General features: G+C 35.3%; 1 long non-coding RNA gene across 2 annotated transcripts; it reads right to left on the reverse strand.

The window, feature by feature from the left end:
- Positions 1–3,725: 3,725 nt before the first annotated feature.
- LOC128040651 (uncharacterized) lies at positions 3,726–9,900 on the reverse strand. Of its 2 annotated transcripts, XR_008195455.1 has the most exons (3): positions 9,666–9,900; positions 5,321–5,405; positions 3,726–3,939 (listed from the first exon to the last, which is right to left on the reverse strand). It is a non-coding gene; the product is annotated as an uncharacterized LOC128040651 (long non-coding RNA). The 2 variants fall into 2 exon arrangements; XR_008195456.1 differs by lacking the exon at positions 9,666–9,900 and having other exon boundaries at positions 5,321–5,482.
- Between the last annotated feature and the right edge of the window lie 16,781 nt (positions 9,901–26,681).

Below are 26,681 nucleotides of genomic sequence, written 5' to 3' on the forward strand. Positions count from 1 at the left end.
CTTCACTTGTTGATGATTAAACATTTTGTTACAAATTCGAGATATCCTTTTCATGCCCGGCCACCAATACAACTTCCTCAAATCATTGTACATTTTCACACTACCCGGATGGACTAATAAATCACCACTGTGTGCCTCACCTAAAATAGTCCGAATTAGCTCATCATTTCTCGGTACATATATTCGTCCACGAACATCGGGCAATCATCCGAACCAATTTGAAAATCGAGTCAACACCGCTTCACATCGAGCTCTCTTGGCTTGCAATTTCTCGTCATTCTTTTGAGATTCCCGAATTTTTGAAGAAATAACGGTCTAGCTCTCAATTCAACCAACATTGAGCCATCATCGATAAAGTTAACATCGCACCCATAGCTCTCAAAGCAAATAAAGATTTTCTGCTCAAGGCATCAGCAACCACATTAGCTTTCCCGGGGTGATAATCAATCACTAGCTCATAGTCTTTGATTAGCTCGAGCCATCTTCGTTGCCGCAAATTCAAGTCTTTTTGACTCATCAAATATTTCAAACTCTTATGATCAGTGAAGATTCGACACTTTTCACCATACAAATAATGACGCCAAATTTTTAAAGCAAAAACAATGGCAACCAATTCTAAATCATCGTCGGATAATTCTTCTCATGCGGTTTCAACTGTCTCGAAGCATAAGCTATTACTTTGCCCTCTTGCATTAACACACACCCAAGGCCATTCAACGATGCATCACTGTAAATTACAAACTCCTTCCCGGACTCAGGTTGCACCAACACTGGCGCCTCAGTCAATAATGCCTTCAACTTTTCAAAACTCTGTTGACATTTATCGGTCCATTCAAACTTGACATTCTTCTGCAGTAACTTAGTCATAGGAGAAGCAATCATCGAGAATCCCTTGACAAACCGTCTGTAATACCCAGCTAAGCCCAGGAAGCTTCTAACTTCAGTCACATTCTTTGGTGGCTCCCAATCAACAATTGCTGAAATTTTGCTTGGATCAACCCGAATACCTTCACTTGAAACTATATGTCCCAAGAATCCAACCTCACGAAGCCAAAACTCACTTTTGCTGAATTTAGCATACAATTTCTTTTCTCTCAGAATCTGCAACACAGTTCTCAAATGTTACGCATGTTCGATTCATCCGAGAATAGATTAAAATATCATCTATGAACACCACCACGAACTTGTCTAAGTACAGCCGAAAAATTCGGTTCATCAAGTCCATAAAAATAGCTGGAGCATTAGTCAACCCAAAAGGCATTACCAGAAATTCATAGTGTCCATACCTCGTTCTAAAGGCGGTTTTCGGCACATCAGACTCTTTAACTCTCAACTGATAGTAACCAGACCTCAGATCGATCTTGGAGAACACTGTTGCCCCTTTTAATTGATCAAACAAATCATCAATTCTCGGCAAAGGATACTTGTTCTTTATGGTCACCTTATTGAGCTGACGATAGTCAATACAAAGTCTCATAGAGCCGTCCTTCTTTTTCACAAATAACACAGGAGCACCCCAAGGAGAAAAACTCGGTCTCACAAATCCTTTATCATCAACTCTTGTGGCGAGCTTTTAATTCCTTCAACTCGATTGAGCCATTCGACACGGTGCAATAGAAATCGGTGCGATGCAGTGTAATGAGATCAATAGAAAACTCAACTTCTCTAATCGGAGGTAACCTGCAATTCCTCCGAAATACATCCGAAATTCACAGACTAAGACCGATTCAAGCTTGACCCGATTATATCGGTATTCAACACATAAGCAAGATAAACTTCACATCCCTTTCTCAAGTATTTTCGAGCGGACATGTGCGAAATCACCATAGGCAACTTATTCGGCTCCTCTGTTTCAATCAGGAGAATTTCACCATTTTCACACTTTAATTCAAGAATTTTACATCTACAATTCACCTTGGCATCATGCAATATCAACCAATCCATCCCCAAAATAACATCGAACTCATCAAATGGTAACAACATCAAATTAGCAGAAGCAGTGACCTTGAATCATCGGGGCAATTCTTGCAAATCTTATCAACTAAGACATACTTGCCTAATGGATTTGATACTTTAACTACATATTGGTGTTTTCAACAGGCAATTTCTTACTAGATACCAATTTCATGCATACATATGAATGAGTAGAGCGGGATCAATCAAAGCAATAACATCTATATCATGAAGAGAAAATGTACCGATAATCACATCGGAGATGAGGCATCCTCTCGAGCACGTATGGCATAAGTCTGGCAGCGCTCTAATTTCGATCCTCCATTTGCATCTTTCATCACACTTTTACCATCGACTTTGCTTCCCACATTTCTCGGCGGTCTCCTCTACTAACAATATCACCCGATCCACTCTTGGCAAATTTTCTTCCTCTCTTCTCTCGGGCAATCTCTTACATAAAGCTCTTGGGAACCACACCAAACAAGCTCGTTTAAATCCGAACACTCACCAATATGTCTTTGCCACACTGTTGACATTGGTAGGGTGTTTCCTACATTGCCCACACTTGCTACAGAGGTAGCTCGAGTTGTAGCTCCGAATCGACCTCCCTCGGTCTCTGCGTGAATACCCAACTGAACCCGGTTGGTCGTGGATCCATCCCTTTAAACTTCTTGGATGAGATTGAAATGTTCGCCCATTGTCCTCTTCCTTACATCTCGAGATTCCATCTCGCCCTTCTCTTTTCTCTACTCGGTTCTTGACTTTACAGGCCGATCAACTAACACCACAAATTCTTTTAACTCTAAAATCCCAACATGCAATCTGATGTCTTCATTTAGCCCTCTTCAAATCTTTTACATAATAGCCTCCGTAGGCACACATTCTGGGCATATTTACTAAGCCGAGCAAACTCCGTTCATATTCTCGCTACGGACATTCTACTGTTTCAACCCGAGAAACTCTTTGCGTTTTGATCAATAAATCGTTGGCTTACATATTTCTTTCTAAATTCTTCTGAAAGAAGTCCCAAGTAACTCTTTCTTTTGGAACCACCGATATCAATGTTTTCCACCAACGATATGCGAATCCTTCAATAAAGACACAAGACATTTCAAACATTCTTGAGGTGCAAGATAATTCATCAAATACCGAATAGTATTTTCAAGCCAAAACTCGCTTTTTCCGGATCATCATCAACATTGGCCTGAAATCTTCAGCCCCATGCTTTGAATTCTATCAACGGTGGCTTACTTGATCTCACCAATTCGGCACTCCGTGGAGCTACGGGACCGGTTGAGGAATAGGAGGGTGGAGGAGGAGGAACATTCGGATTTACGGACATATTCTATATACCAATCACTCATCATTCGGAGGAAGGCTTCCGAGCCTCATCCCGTCCATGTGTCTCATGTCTACTCTCTTCTGCGCGGTCCCTCTTGCGAGAGCCAAACACGTTACTTTCAACATCATCTGCCACACTTCGATCAGGATCCATTTACTATATAAAACAAAATTTTAAATTGTCAGAAATCATCACACTATCACAATAATTTTATGGCATGTATAGACTGACTTCCACACGTATTTTATTGGTCCGAGAACCGACTAAACCGTAGCTCTGATACCACTAAAATGTAACACCCCTTACCCGTATTCCTTACCGGAACAGAGTATGAGGTATTACTAAATTTTTAAAAAATTTCGACAGCATTCCTACTTATTTTTGCTTAAACCTCCTGCAAATTTAGAACACATTCCAATATACCAACCAATTTCATTTGTATAAACACACATATAGTTTAACTATTAATAAACACTACATTTAAAAGGGAACCATAACATATATTTACATGATGATCCCACATTACATAAATTGTCTATACATGCCATAAAATTTCGGAACACTAGTAGTAAAATACCCCAAATGTGAAGGATAGTGTAGATGATTGTCTGACTTCGTTCCAATTTCCGAGTTGTTGGAAGTCACTATAACCAAGAGAAAATAAAATCGAGTAAGCATATAGCTTAGTAAGTAAACACATGATAAATAAGTAATTACTCCCATAACTACACCAAAATATAAACTTATTCATGAATAACTTTATTGTTTAGGCAATTTCAGAAAGCTGTTTTCTGCATCATAGTCGCTAATTTATTTTTATCTGGAGCTACAGGGCTCCAAATTGAGTTCCGTAAATTTTACCTGAAACTAGACTCATATACCATTTCACCATAAAATTTCAGAATTTTAACCCAGCAAATTAGTACAGTTTATTCATTAAACCTTCCCTGTTTCACTGCCCAACGGTTCTGACCCTTACTCACTAAAATTCACTTAACTCTCTGTAAAAATTTAAAAATGGTTTCGCTTGTTTCTAATAAAATAGACTCAATAAGGATTCCAGGGATATAAATTTCATGCCATAATTATTTTTTTCAATTTTGGTAATTTTCCAAAGTTAGAACAGGGGATCTCGAAATCAATCCAGCCCTGTTTCAGTAAAATTCAGATATCTCCAAAATACAACTCCTTTGCTTATTCTATTTCTTTCATATGAGAATAGATACATTCAACTTCAATTTCATATATTATTCAGCTTCCCATTCATTTTCCACCATTTATGGTGATTTTTCAAAGTTACCCAATTGCTGTTGTTCAACACAGTTTATAATTAAATCGTTCCTTTTGCGTTTTGATATTTTCTCCCATCTCATACATGGGTCGATTTAGTATTCAACTCAATATTTACCCCATAAAATTTTCCACCATATGGCAATATTCATCTTCCACACTTTTCGTTGAACACTCGGAATGTTAGCCGTTATTGGTGGATCCCGACTTAGCACCACCACCTGAATCGGGAATCAAGACTTAGCAACCCCTGGGAATCAGACATAGCAACCCCTTTTATTTCAAAGATATGGTGGATATCGACTTAGCACCACCAATGAATCGGGAATCAGCACTTAGCAACCCCTCGGGGGAATCAGCACATAGCAACCCCCTTTTCATTTCAAAGATATGGTGGATATCGCACTTAGCACCACCAATGAAATCGGGGAATCAGCACTTAGCAACCCCTCGGGGGAATCAGCACATAGCAACCCCCTTTCACATTTCAAAGATATGGTGGATCACGCACATAGCACCACCCATAAATCGGGAATCACACACAACAACCCTTTTATATACAACATACTAAACTTATTAAGTGTTCAACCCATAACCCATATATTGCAACCCTTTATCACCTTTCCGATTTAACAACATTTTAGGATATTGCCAAACATTTATTTTAATTCCAAATAAATCTCAACATATATCAAATAATATCAAAATAATACATTAAGTCACGTGTTTACTTACCTCGGTGCAAAATATCGTAATTTTGCACTTTACTCCACTATCTTTTCTTTTCCCCGTTTGATATACTCTTCACGTCTTTCTTGATCTATAATAGCAAATTTAACTCGTTTATTATTCACATTTATTAAAATAATCCACCACCCAACTTTTTGAAAATTACAATTTTGCCCCCAAACGTTTGCATAATTACACTTTTGTCCCGAAGCTCGGAAATTAAACTTCATCACTTATTCTTAAGTTTTATAACATGTTGAACATTTTTCCCTTCTATGGCAACATCAAATTCCCACTCCAACACATACTTTTGAATATTAATTATTTTTCCGATTATGTCTATTTACGTTTTAAGCTTAAAATTGCTTAACAAAAGTTGTTTAACATAATCTCTAGCTTCATATTCCACCATAAAACAGCAAAATAAACACATTTCACCTATGGATATTTTTCCAAATATGAACCCTAACACAATTAATGGTAGAATAAGCTAAACCAAGTTTAGGGACTCCAAAATACGAAGAACATTAAAAGCGGGCTTAGAATCACTTACTATGGAGCTTGAAAGCTTAAAACCCTAAATATGGCTTCCCCTTGCTGATTTCGTTCACCATGAAGAAGATGAGCATATTTTGCCATCTTTTCCCATTTAATTCTATTTAATAACCAAATGACTAAAATGCCCCATTTAAAAAAAATCTATTTCACCCATTTCTTATGTCTATTTTTGTCCATCAACTAACTAATGGTCTAATTACCACATAAAGACCTCCAATTTAAAATTTCATAACAATTAGACACCCCTAAATGTAGAACTCAACTTTTGCACTATTTACAATTTAGTCCTTTTGACTAAATTGAGTGCCCAAACGTCGAAATTTTCGAACGAAATTTTTACGAAAATTTTCCGTGAAATTGTAGACCATAAAAATATAATAATAATCATATTTTCCCTCGTCGGATTTGTGGTCCCGAAACCACTATTCCGACTAGGCCCAGAATCGGGCTGTTACAACTCTCCCCCCTTTAGGGATTTTCGTCCCCAAAAATCTTACCGGAAAAGAGGTTTGGGTACTATTTCCTCATAATTTCCTCCGGTTCCCACGTAGCCTCTTCCATTCCATGTTTTTGCCACAACACTTTCACTAAGGCTACACTTTTATTTCTTAACTGTTTGACCTCCCGAGCCAAAATCTTTATGGGTTCTTCTTCATAAGTCATATCTGGTCGAACCTCAATCTCTGTAGGAGAAACTATATGTGAAGGATCCGAACGATAACGTCGCAACATCGACACATGAAATACATTATGTATCTTTTCCAACTCTGGCGGTAAAGCTAACCGATATGCTCTGAGGCCAACTCTCGGTAACTTCATATGGTCCAATAAAGCGTGGACTTAGTTTGCCTTTACGACCAAATCTCAGAATCTTCTTCCATGGGGATACTTTCAAGAACACTATATCACCCACTTGAAACTCAATTTCTTTTCTCTTTAAATCCGCATACGACTTTTGCCGATCTGAGGCAGCTTTTAGGCAATCACGGATTATTTTCACCTTTTCTTCAGTTTCTTTCACCAGGTCGACTCCATGAATCCGATTCTCACCGAGTTCAGTCCAATATAAAGGGGTTCTACATTTACGCCCATATAATGCTTCATACGGTGCCATTTGTATACTTGACTGATAACTATTATTATAAGCAAATTCAACCAGTGGTAGATATTTCTCCCAACTGTCCTTCATTTCTAAAATACAACACCGGAGCATGTCTTCAAGAACTTGAATCACCCTTTCTGATTGCCCGTCAGTTTGCGGATGAAATGCAGTACTGAAATTCAATTTCGTACCCAAAGCTTCCTGTAACTTTATCCAAAACCTCGAAGTAAATCTCGGATCTCTATCCGTATAATAGATTTAGGCACCCCATGTAGTCTCACTATTTCAGCAACATATAATTCCGCCAACTTGTCAAGTGAATAATCAATGCGTATCGGAATAAAATGGGCTGACTTTGTCAATCTATCCACAATTACCCAAATAGCATCTTTCTTCTTTGGAGTTAAAGGCAATCTGTCACGAAATCCATCGTGATCTTGTCCCACTTCCATTCGGAATCGTTATCGGTTGAAGTAAACCCGATGGCACTTGATGCTCGACCTTCACTTGTTGATGATTAAACATTTTGTTACAAATTCGAGATATCCTTTTTCATGCCCGCCACCAATACAACTTCCTCAAATCATTGTACATTTTCACACTACCGGATGGACTAATAAATCACCCTTGTGTGCCTCACCTAAAATAGTCCGAATTAGCTCATCATTTCTCGGTACACATATTACGTCCCACGAACATCGAGCAATCATCGAACCAATTTGAAAATCTGAGTCAACACCGCTTCACACCGAGCTCTCTTGGCTTGCAATTTCTTGTCATTCTTTTGAGATTCCGAATTTCTTTGAAGAAATAACGGTCTAGCTCTCAATTCAACCAACATTGAGCCATCATCGGATAAAGTTAACATCGTACCCATAGCTCTCAAAGCAAATAAAGATTTTACGCTCAAGGCATCGGCAACCACATTAGCTTTCCCGGTGATAATCAATCACTAGCTCATAGTCTTTGATTAGCTCGAGCCATCTTCGTTGCCGCAAATTCAAGTCTTTTGACTCATCAAATATTTCAAACTCTTATGATCGGTGAAGATTCGACACTTTTCACCATACAAATAATGACGCCAAATTTTTAAAGCAAAAACAATGGCGACCAATTCTAAATCATCGTCGGATAATTCTTCTCATGCGGTTTCAAGCTGTCTCGAAGCATAAGCTATTACTTTGCCCTCTTGCATTACACACACCCAAGGCCATTCAACGATGCATCATTGTAAATTACAAACTCCTTCCGGACTCAAAGTTGCACCAACATGGCGCCTCGATCAATAATGCCTTCAACTTTTCAAAACTCGTTGACATTTATCGGTCCATTCAAACTTGACATTCTTCTGCATAACTTAGTCATAGGAGAAGCAATCATCGAGAATCCCTTGACAAACCGTCTGTAATACCCAGCTAAGCCGGAAGCTTCTAACTTCGGTCACATTCTTTGGTGGCTCCCAATCAACAATTGCTGAAATTTTGCTTGGATCAACCGAATACCTTCACTTGAAACTATATGTCCCAAGAATCCAACCTCACGAAGCCAAAACTCACTTTTCTGAATTTAGCATACAATTTCTTTTCTCTCGAATCGCAACACGGTTCTCAAATGTTCGCATGTTCGATTCATCCGAGAATAGATTAAAATATCATCTATGAACACCACCACGAACTTGTCTAAGTACAGTAGAAAAATTCGGTTCATCAAGTCCATAAAATATTTGGAGCATTAGTCAACCCAAAAGGCATTACCGAAATTCATAGTGTCCATACCTCGTTCTAAAGGCGGTTTTCGGCACATCAGACTCTTTAACTCTCAACTGATAGTAACCAGACCTCAGATCGATCTTGGAGAACACTGTTGCCCCTTTTAATTGATCAAACAAATCATCAATTCTCGGCAAAGGATACTTGTTCTTTATGGTCACCTTATTGGTGACGATAGTCAATACAAAGTCTCATAGAGCCGTCCTTCTTTTCACAAATAACACAGGAGAACCCCAAGGAGAAAAACTCGGTCTCACAAATCCTTTATCATCAACTCTTGTGGCGAGCTTTTAATTCCTTCAACTCGATCGGAGCCATTCGATACGGTGCAATAGAAATCGGTGCGATGCGTGTAGCAGATCAATAGAAAACTCAACTTCTCTAATCGGAGGTAACCTGTGCAATTCCTCCGAAATACATCCGAAATTCACGGACTAAAGACCGATTCAAGCTTGACCCGATTATATCAAGTATTCAACACATAAGCAAGATAAACTTCACATCCCTTTCTCAAGTATTTACGGCGGACATATGCGAAATCACCATAGGCAACTTATTCGGCTCCTCTGTTTCAATCCGGAGAATTTCACCATTTTCACACTTTAATTCAAGAATTTTCATCTACAATTCACCTTGGCATCATGCAATATCAACCAATCCATCCCCAAAATAACATCGAACTCATCAAATGGTAACAACATCAAATTAGCGAGAAGCAGTGACCTTGAATCATCAGGGGGCAATTCTTGCAAATCTTATCAACTAAGACATACTTGCCTAATGGATTTGATACTTTAACTACATATTCAAGTGTTTTCAACAGGCAATTTCTTACTAGATACCAATTTCATGCATACATATGAATGAGTAGAGCCGGGATCAATCAAAGCAATAACATCTATATCATGAAGAGAAAATGTACCAGTAATCACATCGGGAGATGAGGCATCCTCTCGAGCACGTATGGCATAAGTCCTGGCAGGCGCTCTAATTTCTGATCCTCCAGTTGCATCTTTCATCACACTTTTACCACTGACTTTGCTTCCCACATTTCTCGGCGGTCTCCCTCTACTAACAATATCACCCGATCCAGCTCTTGGCAAATTTTCTTCCTCTCTTCTCTCAGGGCAATCTCTTACATAATGCTCTTGGGAACCACACCTGAAACAAGCTCGTTTAAATCCCCAACACTCACCAATATGTCGCTTTGCCACCTTGTTGACATTCGGTAGGTGTTTCCTACATTGCCCACACTTGCTACAGAGGTAGCTCGAGTTGTAGCTCAGAATCGACCTCCCTCGGTCTCTGCGTGAATACCCAACCGAACCCGGTTGGTCGTGGATCCATCCTTTAAACTTCTTGGATGAGATTGAAATGTTCGCCCATTGTCCTCTTCCTTACATCTCGAGATTCCATCTCGCCCTTCTCTTTTCTCTACTCAGTTCTTCAGCTTTACAGGCCCGATCAACTAACACCACAAATTCTTTTAACTCTAAAATCCCAACATGCAATCTGATGTCTTCATTTAGCCCCTCTTCAAATCTTTTACACATAATAGCCTCCGTAGGCACACATTCTGGGCATATTTACTAAGCGAACAAACTCCGTTCATATTCTCGCTACGGACATTCTTACTGTTTCAACGAGAAACTCTTTGCGTTTTGATCAATAAATCGTTGGCTTACATATTTCTTTCTAAATTCTTCCTGAAAGAAGTCCCAAGTAACTCTTTCTTTTGGAACCACCAATATCAATGTTTTCCACCAACGATATGCCGAATCCTTCAATAAAGACACAGCACATTTCAAACATTCTTGAGGTGCAAGATAATTCATCAAATACCGAATAGTATTTTCAAGCCAAAACTCGGCTTTTAGGATCATCATCAACATTGGCCTGAAATCTTCAGCCCCATGCTTTGAATTCTATCAACGGTGGCTTACTTGATCTCACCAATTCGGCACTCCGTGGAGCTACGGGACCGGTTGAGGAATAGGAGGGTGGAGGAGGAGGAACATTCGGATTTACGGACATATTCTATATACCAATCACTCATCATTCGGAGGAAGGCTTCCGAGCCTCATCCTGTCCATGTGTCTCATGTCTACTCTCTTCTGCTGCGGTCCCTTGCGAGAGCCAACACGTTACTTTCAACATCATCGCCACACTTGATCAGGATCCATTTACTATATAAAACAAAATTTTAAATTGTCGAAATCATCACACTATCACAATAATTTTATGGCATGTATGGTGACTTCCACACGTATTTTATTGGTCCGAGAACCGACTAAACCGTAGCTCGATACCACTAAAATGTAACACCCTTACCCGTATTCCTTACTAGGAGCAGTATGAGGTATTACTAAATTTTAAAAATTTAAATGACATTCCTACTTATTTTGCTTAAACCTCCCGCAAATTTAGAACACATTCCAATATACCAACCAATTTCATTTGTATAAACACACATATAGTTTAACTATTAATAAACACTACATTTAAAAGGAACCATAACATATATTTACATGATGATCCCACATTACATAAATTGTCTATACATGCCATAAAATTTGAACACTAGTAGTAAAATACCCCAAATGTGAAGGATAGTGTAGATGATTGTCGACTTCGTTCCAATTTCCGAGTTGTTGGAAGTCACTATAACCAAGAGAAAATAAAATCGAGTAAGCATATAGCTTAGTAAGTAAACACATGATAAATAAGTAATTACTCCCATAACTACACCAAAATATAAACTTATTCATGAATAACTTTATTGTTTAGGCAATTTCCAGAAAGCTGTTTTTCTGCATCATAGTCGCTAATTTATTTTTATCTGGAGCTACAGGGCTCCAAATTGAGTTCCGTAAATTTTACCTGAAACTAGACTCATATACCATTTCACCATAAAAATTTCAGAATTTTTAACCCAGCAAATTAGTACAGTTTATTCATTAAACCTTCCCCTGTTTCACTGCCCAACGGTTCTGACCCTTACTCACTAAAATTCACTTAACTCTCTGTAAAAAATTTAAAAAATGGTTTCGCTTGTTTCTAATAAAAATAGACTCAATAAGGATTCCAGGGATATAAATTTCATGCCATAATTATTTTTTTCAATTTTGGTAATTTTCCAAAGTTAGAACAGGGATCTCGAAATCAATCCAGCCCTGTTTCAGTAAAATTCAGATATCTCCAAAATACAACTCCTTTGCTTATTCTATTTCTTTCATATGAGAATAGATACATTCAACTTCAATTTCATATATTATTCAGCTTCCCATTCATTTTCCACCATTTATGGTGATTTTTCAAAGTTACCCAATTGCTGTTGTTCAACACAGTTTATAATTAAATCGTTCCTTTTGCGTTTTGATATTTTCTCCCATCTCATACATGGGTCGATTTAGTATTCAACTCAATATTTACCCCATAAAATTTTCCACCATATGGCAATATTCATCTTCCACACTTTTTCGTTGAACACTCGGAATGTTAGCCGTTATTGGTGGATCCCCACTTAGCACCACCATTGAATCGGGAATCAAGACTTAGCAACCCCGGGGAATCAGACATAGCAACCCCTTTTATTTCAAAGATATGGTGGATATCGCACTTAGCACCACCAATGAATCGGGAATCAGCACTTAGCAACCCCTGGGGAATCGACATAGCAACCCCTTTTCATTTCAAAGATATGGTGGATATCGCACTTAGCACCACCAATGAAATCGGGAATCAAGACTTAGCAACCCTCGGGGAATCAGCACATAGCAACCCCTTTCACATTTCAAAGATATGGTGGATCACACATAGCACCACCCATAAATCGGGAATCAGCACACGACAACCCCTTTTATATACAACATACTAAAACTTATTAAGTGTTCAACCCATAACCCATATATTGCAACCCTTTATCACCTTTCCGATTTAACAACATTTTTAGGATATTGCCAAACATTTATTTTAATTCCAAATAAATCTCAACATATATCAAATAATATCAAAATAATACATTAAGTCACGTGTTTACTTACCTCGGTGCAAAATATCGTAATTTTGCACTTTACTCCACTATCTTTTCTTTTCCCGTTTGATATACTCTTCACGTCTTTCTTGATCTATAATAGCAAATTTAACTCGTTTATTATTCACATTTATTAAAATAATCCACCACCCAACTTTTGAAAATTACAATTTTGCCCCAAGCGTTTGCATAATTACACTTTTGTCCCGAAGCTCGGAAATTAAACTTCATCACTTATTCTTAAGTTTTATAACATGTTGAACATTTTTCCTTCTATGGCAACATCAAATTCCCACTCCAACACATACTTTTGAATATTAATTATTTTTCCGATTATGTCTATTTACCGTTTTAGCTTAAAATTGCTTAACAAAAGTTGTTTAACATAATCTCTAGCTTCATATTCCACCATAAAACAGCAAAATAAACACATTTCACCTATGGATATTTTTCCAAATATGAACCCTAACACGAATTAATGGTAGAATAAGCTAAACCAAGTTCTGGGACTCTAAAAATCGAAGAACATTAAAAGCGGGCTTAGAATCACTTACTATGGAGCTTGAAAGCTTAAAACCCTAAATATGGCTTCCCCTTGCTGATTTCGTTCACCATGAAGAAGATGAACATATTTTGCCATCTTTTTCCCATTTAATTATATTTAATAACCAAATGACTAAAATGCCCCATTTAAAAAAATCTATTTCACCCATTTCTTATGTCTATTTTGTCCATCAACTAACTAATGGTCTAATTACCACATAAAGACCTCCAATTTAAAATTTCATAACAATTAGACACCCCTAAGATGTAGAACTCAACTTTTGCACTATTTACAATTTAGTCCTTTTGACTAAATTGAGTGCTAAACGTCGAAATTTTCGAGCGAAATTTTTACGAAAATTTTCCGTGAAATTGTAGACCATAAAATATAATAATAACCATATTTTCCCTCGTCGGATTTGTGGTCCCGAAACCACTATTAAACTAGGCCCCAATCAAGCTGTTACACTACATCTAGATTTGTCTACAATTTCGCTTTTCACCATTCTGGCAATTTCATCCAATATTCAGGGCAGTTTCAATTTTCTCCTCTCTTATGATATTCATTTATACTATGATTATATCTATTTGTACATTGAGGACAATGTATATTTAAGTGTGGGAAGGTTATTTATATAATTATTAGAAAATCACGAATTATGTCTTGTGTTTAAGTAAATTTTCTCATACTTCTATTAGAATGAATTTTTATCGATTTGTGATTTTTATTGATGTGTTTTGGATTAAATTTATAGATATTTGTGCATTGGTTGTTTTAAACTTTAAGACATGAGAGAATCAAACATTGTAAGTTTATTTTGAATTTAAAATTTTAAGTTGTTTCCCTGAATTGAGGTATTATCTTGAATTTTTAAATTTACAAGTTTGACATCAAAAACCATAATTTTTTTGTGAGATTTTGAGCCTTTAGAGCATAAATTTTTCTTACTCATTTTTATTATTGGTTATGAGTGTGTCAATTTGATTTGTTATTCTAGAACTTACTTCGATTATACATGTCGAGACCACACCTTTGATTTGGTATACTGAGATGATAAAGACATTTAGGTTTTAACCCACTTATCCCATAAAAAGCCCACCTACATAATTAACCCTTAGTGAACCCTATTGAGCTTAACACACTGTTTCTTGATTTACCCATTAATGTTAACCCATAACTTATTTTTTGCTCGTTGAGAATTTTTCCCATTTTATTGACTCTTTCTTTTATCGAGATTTGATTTGGTTAATTTCCTAATTAAGCTTTTTTGTTTGATTTGTTGAATTATTTCTTATTGTTTAAAAAAATAAGAAAAATATAATAAAAATATTGATCATTAGTTAGTTCTATGTTGATTGAGCTTGAACAAGTAAATTCATATTTTGAGAGAAAGCTCGTTTTTATTCTTGAATAGTTTTCGATTGAAGTAATTGTTTTTTTTAATTCAACATTTTTTTATTTTTCTAGTTTGGTAATTTATCAATTCAATCTCGATTTTAACAAACTTTTTCAGCCTTTCTCCACACCCTTAACCTAAGCCTCATTACAACCTCTTAAAAACTTTTTGATTTGTGTATCATATAATTTTATAGTGGTGGAGATTTTATTTTCATGCAAGCCTATGATAATGACTCTTCATGTTTGACTATTGAGTGCTTATTATTGAACTTTAAACACTTTAAGTGATTTGAGTGAATCTTTAGTGAGGATGTTGATTCTTGTCGATTTTGAATTAAAGGTAATTACTTAGATAATGGGAAATATCTATGTTTTCAATGTATGAGTATTTGTGAATTATGATGAAACATCATTGATGAGAATAATAAGTTGAGAAAGATTACTTTTAATTGTGAGTTGAGGATTTCGCTTGAGGACAAGCAAATGCTTACCAAAAACTTGGTGATCACTAAACTAACTATAATTACAATCAAGGGAAGCGCACCTATCGAACAATAGTATAGCTATGGTGAGTAGAGAATATTGTATCCACGAGGACTAAAAGTACTAGTATTATCATTTTTTTCTATTACTTAGCCGATAAATTGAAGTGATTATTTTTAATCTAATTTAACTACGAACGCAACAGAGAATGAAATGGGAAAATAATCGAAGACAACCAATGAGAAAGACAATACCTAGGAAAGAATTCACCTAGACTTCACCTATTATTCTGAATCTGAATGAAACGATTTATTCACTTGTGTCTTGATCTGTAGAAATCCCTAAATTATGTTAATATCTCTTTCGAGAGTAAGAATAACTGACTCTAGGTTGATTAATTAAAATCTCTTTCTAATTAAAACCCCTATCATTCTATTAACTCGATCTACGGATTCCCCTATTAGATTTGACTCTAATCCGGTAGATTTATGTCGTCCTATCTTTGGATTGCATGCAAGTCCACTCAATTATGTTAGATCTACTCTTAAACAGAGACTTTTGCTCTACTAGAATAAACACATTAAACATGAATTAATATCCTAAAAATATTAAAACACAAAATATGCATACATAATTGAGAACAATAATCAAGTATTTATCGCGTCAAAATAGAAATTAAATAATAAGATTCATCATAGGTTTCATCCTCTCTAGTTATCTAGGGAATTTAGTTCATAATCTTGAATAGAAACATCTCAAAGTTAGGATAACAACAAGACATAAAGAAACTCAATAAAACTTCGAAGGAAATTAAATGGAGATCTTTAATCTTGAAGGAGATCCACTTCCGAGTTGATTCTGATGGCATTCTTCGAGTCTTTTCTTCGATCTTCTCTGAGTGCCCCATTAGGTCTTCTTCTAATTAGTATTTATAGACTTTAGAATGCTCATAAAGCCTAAAAATTGAGTTTTTCTGCGTATTTGGGAAATTGGGTGTGATATCGACACGGGTTGGCACATGGGCGTGTGGCAAGCCCATGTGGAAATGCTCAGGCCGTGTGGATCCTTGAAACATCTCTATTTGCCTGATTTTGGCTCATTTTTCACTCATTTTTCTCTGAAATGCTCTCCTAAATATAAAGACATGAATTTAACGGATTAGAAGCACCGAATTTACTAATTTACATAATTAATCATCCAAAAACACATCAAGAATGAGATTAAAAATATGTTCCTTTTATGGCTTATCAATATGTTTGTGTTAGGGCAGATGAGACTTATTGCATTACAAATGTGATTTCAGCATTGTCAACTCAAAAACTGATTAGAAAAAGGGTGTGAAGCTTATTTAGCTTACGTTCTTGATTTGAATGTGGTTGAATAAAAAATTGATCAAGTACCGATAGTTAAAAAATATGCTGATGTTTTTCCTGAAGAGCTACCTAGGTTGCCACCAATTCAGGAAGTTGAAATCTTGATTGAACTTGTGCCTAGAACAACTCCAATTTCGATAGCTCCATATAGAATGGCTCGTATAGAATTAAAAGAGTTGATAAATCGCGGATTTATCCAACCGAGTGTATCACCTTAGGGTGCTCTAGTTTTGTTTGTAAAGAAAAAAGATGGGTCGATGAGATTGTGTATAGATTTTAAGATTTTGTAAGTTTCTGCTGTTGGATATTTAAAATTTTAAGTACTATTTTGATAGATTTTAAGCTTGGAGTTGAAAAGGACTCAATTGTAAAGTCAATTGATGATTTGTTCAATAGGGACTAAAATGTAGAAATTTAAAAATTTGTGGTAGAATAGAAAATTAGGAGGTTTAGTAAGGAATTTAGTGAATTTGAGTTGAAATTTTGAGGTTTGAATTGAAAGTTATGTTAGTCTCGATTTTAGGGACTAAATTGATTAAAATGTAAAAATTATTTTAATTTTCAATTGAATGTGAATTTTCTTCTATATTAATGAATTATTATGTTCCTCTCAATCCGTAGCCAACGTCGACCCGAATTTCTCGAAAAAGAAAGGAAAACACAAATCATCGACGAATAACTCGGACTATACGATTTGTGTTTATATAATCTGGACTATTTTGCTTTGTCGCATAATGAATTGTTTGTGCATGGTACAATCATAAGGTGAGACATTTTGTTATAAATGAGTTGTTTTGGATTGATATGAATTGAATAATGTTAATGATGACTAAATTGAATATTTGTGAAAAGAATTTGCATGTTCATATAAATGTGGAATTGGATTCATATTGAGATGAACTATGTTTCCATATATGAGTAATTGATTTCATGATGAATATATGTGTTAATTGTGATATTGACTGATAAAGAAATGTGTAACGAATACCCTATTAGCTGTTCGAGTAGATTCGAATATAGTTGGCATGCCATAGGATAGGAAGAACTCAGGATTACTTCAACTACGAGTCGATGAGACACTAGGTGCAAAATTCCTTTGGTTATACCAATGAGACACTGGGTCTCAAACATATTGATGAGTGCTGAGTGCAAACTGTTTACTTTAGGTTTATCTGATGAGGCATTGGATGCCAAACTGGTGTGTTGGTTGGATCCGTGTATCCGTCTGAGTCCAAGTCAAGTTAATAGGGAGATAAATGGTAAAAGCGGAATAATTATAATTGAAACAATGATGATCAAGTCCTCAGATTCATGAGATTGTAAATCAAGAATGAAATGTGGTATTGATAATTGAGATTGCAAATAAATATGAAATGAAAGTATTATAAGCTTATACTTGTGAATTGAATTAAATTGTTGATGATGAGATGAAAAATGGTTAATTGACATGATACTTGCATATCACTACTTGCTCTTTAATCATGCATTAGAATGACTTTTGTCATGTTATAATATTCAGATTATAGAAACAGTACTAAGTTATGCTCAGCGTACGATTTTGTTTTTCGTGCGCATGTTAGGTTCTATTTTGTTCGACTGTCAACATCAGCATCCAGCGACATTCCTAGATTGAAAGTGTTAGTAATTTTTTAGTTGTTAATGGCTTGTACGTAAGGGAGTCATATTTTTATATAGTGTTATCTTTTGGGCGAGATTGGTCTTTTGAATATCATGTGTATATATATGTGTTGGTAATGATCTTGTTGATGGTGATCTTGTTGAGTAGTTTTAGGCATGTATGCTTAATTGCTTAGATGGTGATTAGATTATGAACTATTAAATTGGTAAGGTAAAATGAATGTTATGGTTATGTTGAGCTTGAAATAATTTGGAAGTTTAGTGCATGCTCATAAGGTTGGTTTTGAGCCATTTTGAGATTTCTTGAATGGTTAAATTGATGTATGATTTGTTGATTGTTTTGGGGGTGCCATTTGAGTCATATTGGTATGGCTTGAAATTTGGTAATTTGATTGATTTATTATTGAATAATATGCAAGTTTTAAGTAGGATTCATTGTGATTTAGACCATGCTTTGTATATAGAAATTGCCTAGGTATGTTTTGGGACTTAGGTCACTTTTGGTGTCTAGCCATACGATCGTGTGCCACACATGGATTAGAGGTATAACCTTAGTTAGTTACACGACGACCGTGTTGTAACATCCTGCCCGACGGGGTCTTAGTACTTAAGTACTACTTTAAGCATTAAAATGATACGAGAAGGGTAGAAGCGTATAAGTGTTAGAATTAGACTATGTATAAAAACTACCCGAATGTGCCTATGATGCCTTGAGAGATTGCCAGACACTGGTTTATCACATATTGAACAGGAAAATGTCTGATAAGGAAGGGTTCGCTCTAAAAGCCTCTGTTGGCGTACATAGTTTGGGTTGATTCTGTTATAAGAGAAGGACCTGGAAGCAAGAAGCTTATGTCAGCAATAAGTGCACCTAGTAATGTTGGCCTTGAGCCAATTAAGATATGAGAAAAAGATGGTGAGGGAATAACCGAATATGAACTAAGATACTTTAGAACAAAAGGAAAACACTTGATTAGTTTCTTGGAATTCATAGGATTTGGATAAGACTAACAAATGATTGATGTGACGTTTATTGAGTCCTAATGAAGTCAAGGGACAAGTTAAAGTGTTTAAGACATGAAAGATATCTCCTCTCTCTACGGGAGAGTAGGTCTAGAGGAAGATAGGAAAACTCTTCTGAGCTAAGAAAAAGGCCGGAGGTTAGGCGAAGTGAAGTTAAAGTAACGCCTGACGTATGGCGAGCTCAAAAGCGTTGTCCGCCCCACTGATGCTCTTGGCATGTACGTGGGTGCGTAATTGATATCGAATCGTAAAGTGAAATTTCCTTAGAAATGAATGGGTTACTAAGAAAGAAGTCTTATTTTGATATTGAAGAGACTCAGATATTAGGGTCGCTGCCAAAAAGGTATGACGCGCCAAGTACGACTAGTTTGAACTATCAGTCACGCCCTAACGAATGATGGGTTATGACCCAAGAGTGTGTATACTTGTACGTGTATCTTTTATAGCTGTTGTGCATATACCCGGTGGATCACAATGATTGAGACGAGTGTAACACATCTAATGAGACAAGGAAAAATATCTAAGAACCGCGTAAGTGATAGGCATTGTTCCCCGTACTTCCTTAGAAAGTATTCCCTGTCTATATAAGGATGAGTTGATGGGAAAATCCTCTCATCCTTTAGGATTAGTTTGGAACATGGGTTAAGCTTTAAGATGCCCCTATTAAGGTAAGAATTGTGACTCTAGATATTATACTGCTAAAGAACAGATCTGTTTAGCTTGATGAAGCAAATATGTTAAAGCTTTGCTTAGTGATTCTGGTTTCTAAAAGTGAATGAGTTAAGTGGAAAGATCTTGACGAGTTTCTTATGGTTTATTGTTAGGGGCTACTGAACTACTCGATAGAAGCTCAGATTTGAAGTTAAGCTACCTCTGAGGCTAGCAGGTAAGTCTCTAAACTATCTCTTACTTGCATGTTTGCATGATAAGTCTTGTTTGTTTTGAAAGGCTAATCTATGAAATGAAAACGTAAGCATGTACAAACATGAATGTGTCTGAAAGTATGATTATGTCATGAAAAAGTCTCTGCATGAAGTTCAGGTACATGAGTGACATGTCTATAAATGTAATGCATTAATGTGAGTAAGTATGTGAAGCATGACTCTGCTTGCGTGTGAGTCCGTCGGGATAGTAAACACGAGTTTTGATATAGAAGTCGATGGCCATGGCAAGAAGACCATATAATGTAAGACCTAGTCTGGGACTATGGCATCATATGGGGAAGTGAAGGCCATATAGTGTAAGACCTAGTCATGGTGGCTATGGCATAATATGGGGAAAAGAAGACCACATAGTGTAAGACCTAGTCCGGGACTATGGCATTATGTAGGGAAAAAGATAAAAGATGGTTGGGTGAGTACTAGATGATTAAGGAAAAACCTCAAGACACTGACTTTAGGAAAATCCCTATCATCAAAAACATCATTTACTGAAATGTGGAAGCTCTATGGCTGCTCTCCGATATGTGGAAGCCTTTGTGGCTATTCTTTGATAAGTGGAAGCCTCTATGGTTGTTCTCTATTATACGTGAGCCTTTACGATGATATCTGTTATGTGGAGCCTTTATGCTTGATTATGTTAAATGCGCTTTTGTGGCGAAGCCTGTTATATGAGGATGCCTCCATGGCTATCTTATATATGTGTTTGGACGCCTTTGTGGCTTTTTGATTTTATGTGGACGCATTTATGGCTATCTAATGTTATGTGGATGCCTTTGTGGCTATCTATCTGTATGGACGCCTTTGTGGCTTTTTGATGTTATGTGGACGCATTTATGGCTATCTAATGTTATGTGGATGCTTTTGTGGCTATCTATCTGTATGGACACCTATATGGCTATCTATCTGTATGGAAGCCTTTATGGCTATCTAATGTTTGGATGCCTTTTTGGCTATCTATCTATTGTGAAAGGAAGATTTTCATGGTTATTTATGTCAAAGGAAAAGTACGCCTTATTGGCGCAGCTTGAAGAATGATCTTAGTGTAAGTGATCCGATGATAATGCCGATTAAGTGTATCATGAAGGAACAATAGAAGGGAAAATTAATGAGCTTGAAGTAAAGGAAAGCTGATGCTGGATGTTTCATGTTGAGGAGCGGATGTAGTCCTTCTCGCACACAAGAATGAGAAGAAGAATAAGAGAGTATGCTATGAGTGTATGACCATGGGTAAGACAAGTGATTCTGAATAAGGTATGGTCTCTAAATAGAATATAATAAAAGAGAATATGGTAAGTGCAACCTAGAGATGTAGAGAATAAATTTGGTAAGTATCCGCCAAGAAGAAAGAGGGAAGTGTCAAGCATTAAACTTATTAAGATGAAATAGATCAGGTACTTATAGTTTATCTCACTAAGTTCTAATGAACTTACTATGAATGTATCTAATTTCAGGAATATAAAAGAGAGTGCACCGGGAGATAATGTTAGGGCTACGCTAGGATACGACGAACTAGGCTGTTATGCATATAGGGGGAGAATGAAAGAAAAAGGAAAGCATAAAGAGAAGGATGTATGAAGAGTTTTAAGGCTATGTGATAACGCCTAAGCTATGCAAAAAGCCATTGGGCAAAGTTAAAGTCTACACATAAGATAATTAGCAATACTTTGAATACATATAATAGATAAGGGCGAAGTCTTAATTAATGATCTGCGTAGTTTATTTCAGAATATAAAGGCAAACATACATTGTTCAAAGAGTTAATCATAATATATATACGAGGTATTTTAAGAAAAAGATATTAAAGTAATTTTATTAAGTCATTGCTCATCTAGTACTTAGGTGAATATAAGAGTCTAGGTTACATCTGTTTTAGGAAGTGACACCCAATACTCGGATCAGGATAATCAGGTCGGGTGGAAGGCGTTACACATGTGACTATTGTTGATGAATTTCATTTTTGGCCCACATGGCCATAGTAAGTTACAAAGTCTGTTCGTGCAGTCATGTGACTCCAACTCCACACAGCCTTAGTCTGTTACACGGTTCATCCACACGGTCGTGTGTCTACACCCTCACAGGGCTCTAGCCATTCACACAGCTAGGGGACACAGACGTGTGACCCCTATTTTTCAAAATTTCCCACCATTTTGTAGTAGTTTCAAAATGATCCTTGACTGATACTGGGTTAATTTTAGAGCTTTCATAAGCTCGATTTAAACCCGATTTTAATTGTATTGCATGATTTACATGTTTATACATGATTATTTGATATGGAATTGAAATTTGAATCATGAATATTGTAACTATTATATAATTGTCAGTAGCATCTTATCACTCGATTCTAACGACCGGATCGAGTGAGGATTGTTACAAGCATTGTTAAGGCACTGGTCGAAATAGAAAGAATGCCACGTTCAATAATATGAATTCTTGAAACTAGAATAATTCTTAAAACTAGAATATTTTTTGCAAGGGACATTGTCCAAGTGAAAATGAAGTGTAGACAATTCAATCACAAATATGGTCAAGGTACTTAAATTTTAGCTGGTCGGAGACAAAGTAAAGGTCTAAAGGATAGGATATTTGTATATCACGGGTGGAAAAGTAGGTATTGAATTTCTCAAAGGTATTATTGGTTTCAAAGCAAACGACTATAGAAGGGGAAAGGTTGGTATTAGAGGATGCACCCTAGCATGTTTCTTATTGGGACGCCTATGGGAGGTACGAGGAGGCATGGTTAACTAAGGATAAATAGATGGATAAAGATAAGGTATGTGCAAAAAGAGAGCATATCCAAGCATTTGATACCCCCAATAGCAACAATTTTGATGCATATGAAGAATATTGAAAAACTATGCAAAATGATGAATGAAAATTTTTTAAAAAATTAAAGAAGTATCAAGATGAAATTCAGAATATTATTACGACATATGATGTACACGAAAAGTATATATAGTGAAGTCAAAAGGTATGTAAAATATATAAAAGAGTAAATATATATATATGAAAGTATTTTTATAAACATAAAAATATATAAATAGAATATGTATATAAATATAAATATAAACATAACATATATATAAACATAATATATATAGACAAAAATGTAAATATATATATACGTATAGATATATAAAGATAGGATTAATGTATATAAATATATACGTATAGATATATAAAATAGTAAGATATAAATTTAATTAAAAGCTATATATATAAATAGATATATAATATTATATATAAATAAGCAGTTTATTCCTTTTTTTATGAAAATTAACATCAACATGCAATTTAGGAAAAATAAAAATCTAGTGCTAGATAATTTAAATCGTAAGAAAGATTCACTAAAACTAACATAGTTTGGAAAAGAAATTTAAAAGTTGAAAAATAGAAAAGTTATGATTTTACCTTAGAAAATGGAGAAAAGAGTGAAATTTTGTGGATTTTGTTCGAAAATTGATAGAGGCGTGAATCAATATCAAATTCAAGGTTGTTTGACTCGAAAATTTTTTGAATCTAACTTAAAGAAGAAACTAACAAATGTAGAAACAAAGAAAATGAAAGCAACTAAAGTAAGAAATTCAAGAATAAAAAAAAATTCAAAACATAGATAAATACGGAAAACAAAAATTAAAAGGTGGAAGATGAATCAAATAAAATGATGGATATTGATAAAAGATAGTTGTCTAATTGAACCCTTTGACATATAAACCCCAACAAATTTAATTAATAACTCTAATAAACCCTCCAAGAAATAATACTTGGCAAATCAAAGTATGAAGAATGGATTCCCATGACTCCTTGAAGAAAATCGAGAAGAAATAACACTTTTAAGAATTACAAGAAAGCAATCTTGCACGAAAAAAATTAACTCCAAGAGTTGAAAATTTTATTAATTAATGAATCAATGTCTTATGAATAATAAAAGACCTTTATATAGACTAGCTAATCACATCTGGATAAAACTCTCAAATATAAGAAAATACTAATTAATTTAAATAAGAAGTAGTTTTAGTAGAACTAAATTTTCTTGTTGACTAAGAAACATAAAACTATTAAACAACTTTAAATACTCAAAAATATCTTAAAATTCGGAATAAATAAATAATAAAATAATAAAACCTAATAGATACAATATTGTGCTCATATATGATAAAAAATAAGCCTAAAATCAAACCCAATATGATTTAAACTCGAATTAAAGCCTGAAACTTATAATTTCAGTAGTAATCCCGTCCACAACTTTTGCTTGCATAGTTTTTAATAAAATAGTCATAACTTGAGTTTTCGAATCAAGATCAATAGAATCCTTTCTTTAAGGGTATAAACTCCTCTACTACAAGGGTTTTCTTGTTAAAACTCTAAAAGCTTTAGAATTAATGGAATATCCAAGAAAAATGTGTTCATCACTTTTAGCATCAAATTTTCCTAAATTATCTTTTCCATTGTTTAAAAAAAATATTTGCAGCCAAAAAGATAAAGATATCTATTGCTGGGCTTTCTTCCTTTGAAATGTTCATATGGAGTTTTCTTTAAAACAGACCTAACCATAGCTCTATTAATAATATAGCAAAAAGTGTTTATGTGTGACACCCCAAACCCGACCGGGACAGACCGACCCGAATTCGAAGCATTACATTAGTCACCTAAGTGACTCTCTGGCAAACGACCACCTAAGACATAGCCCGACCTTATAACACCTCAATCTTATCTAGTTATTAGTTATTTATTAATGCGGAAGCAAATTGTGAGCCAATTTTAAACTTTTCCTAGGTAATTTATCTTAAGGACATTTTCATCATTTTACCACCTATGGTAAAACTAACCCGATTTTAGATCTAAGTGTTTACCAACCATCTTTTAGTCAAATTATGAAAGCCTAAAAAATTCAGCTTAATTTGAGTTCGTTTACTATGTCTAATTCAAGTTTTATTATTAGGGACTAAATTGTAACTTAACCAAATTAGAATACTAATTTAAAGAGACAAAAATTCAAACCCCAAAACCCACACAGTCGTGTCCCCTAGACCGTGTGTCATTAAATGATCGTGTTCGTGGCGTGAAAAAACTTTGAGGCCGATCGCAGACGCCCGTGTGCAAATCCCACAAGCCCGTGTGTGATAGCTCCAGTCTCCACATGCCCGTGTCACTTATCCACTGTACCTATTTTTGCGAAAAATTTGTTTTAAAACCCAGTTTTGCATACTTTAATGACCAATTAAACCCGATTTAACTATGATTAATTAACAAACATATACATACACCTTCAATTGAGTTTATTGAAATCAATCAAGCCTCAATTATATAGAATTAGGCAATCAATTTCATACATAACAAACACCAAATAAATCAAACAAGTGGTGTACCTTAGTCGCTAGTAAACCACTCCATGGAAGCTTTATTTAAACAATTGTTAGTACAAATTTCATGCCTCACACATTGTGTTATCGACAACAATACACCATAAATCATTCAATAATTAAACTCAAACATGCCTCAGAAATATTATAAAACCATCCAAAATAAAATGTCTAATGTCCAAAGTTCAACTACAACCAAAATTAAACTAATTCCCGAGAGTTCCACAATGCTTGATTACAATCTCTAAAACGTGTAATAAAGTCTCTATCAAGCCTAAATTCCTTGGAACTTTCTTGCTCAGCTCCTTAACTCCTCAAGCTCGACGATTATCTGTACAAATTGTGAGGGTGTGACCTTTAAAAAGCTCATTGAATGTTACTAAAAATGACTAGTAAATCAACATCCAAACCATGCTTAAATCACATCCAATCAATCACCAATTATTAGCCATAATAATGAAACATGTCAATTTAATTTCCATATGCTTTCTCAATATCAAGAATCAATTATTCATGGTTTACAAACATCAAATGATATAACAATAATCACACATAAATATATTGGCATACACTTCTCATGGCTTAATCGGTTGATCATACATCAGATAAACAGATTTCAAACTCCCATAAATATCAAATACAGTCCACCAAGTTGAGCGGGCCAAAGCACACGCTCCCTTATAGCGTCTCAAATAACCCAATGAGTGGAGACTCATGCTTAACACTCCCTTATCTAATCCAAACAAATTAGTCCACCTAGAGCCATATGCTCACAATGTCACAAATAAAGGTGAGTACTCACAAATTCTATGGCATGCCAACTATATCCAATGGATCCACCATGCATGTTGCCAATATATTCAGTCAAATGTAGCATATAAATCAGTCATTATTATGCTCAATTTAATGTGACAAAATACTTATTTGTAACATGTAACATAGCCATTTAACATCCAATTAAATCAAGCATTTCATTTGCCATTTTCCTATGTTCAATTATCAATTGTAACACCAATATATCATGATCAAAAACTCCAGTAAGCATGCTCTAATCATCAATATAAATAGCCTAATTAAATTGCACAAAATCACCTAAATGCTTACTTACCATTATTCAATAAAAAATCAACTCTTGTACATGTAAC

This window comes from Gossypium raimondii, chromosome 4 (genome assembly GCF_025698545.1).
Source record: "Gossypium raimondii isolate GPD5lz chromosome 4, ASM2569854v1, whole genome shotgun sequence".
Classification (NCBI taxonomy): Eukaryota; Viridiplantae; Streptophyta; class Magnoliopsida; order Malvales; family Malvaceae; genus Gossypium; species Gossypium raimondii.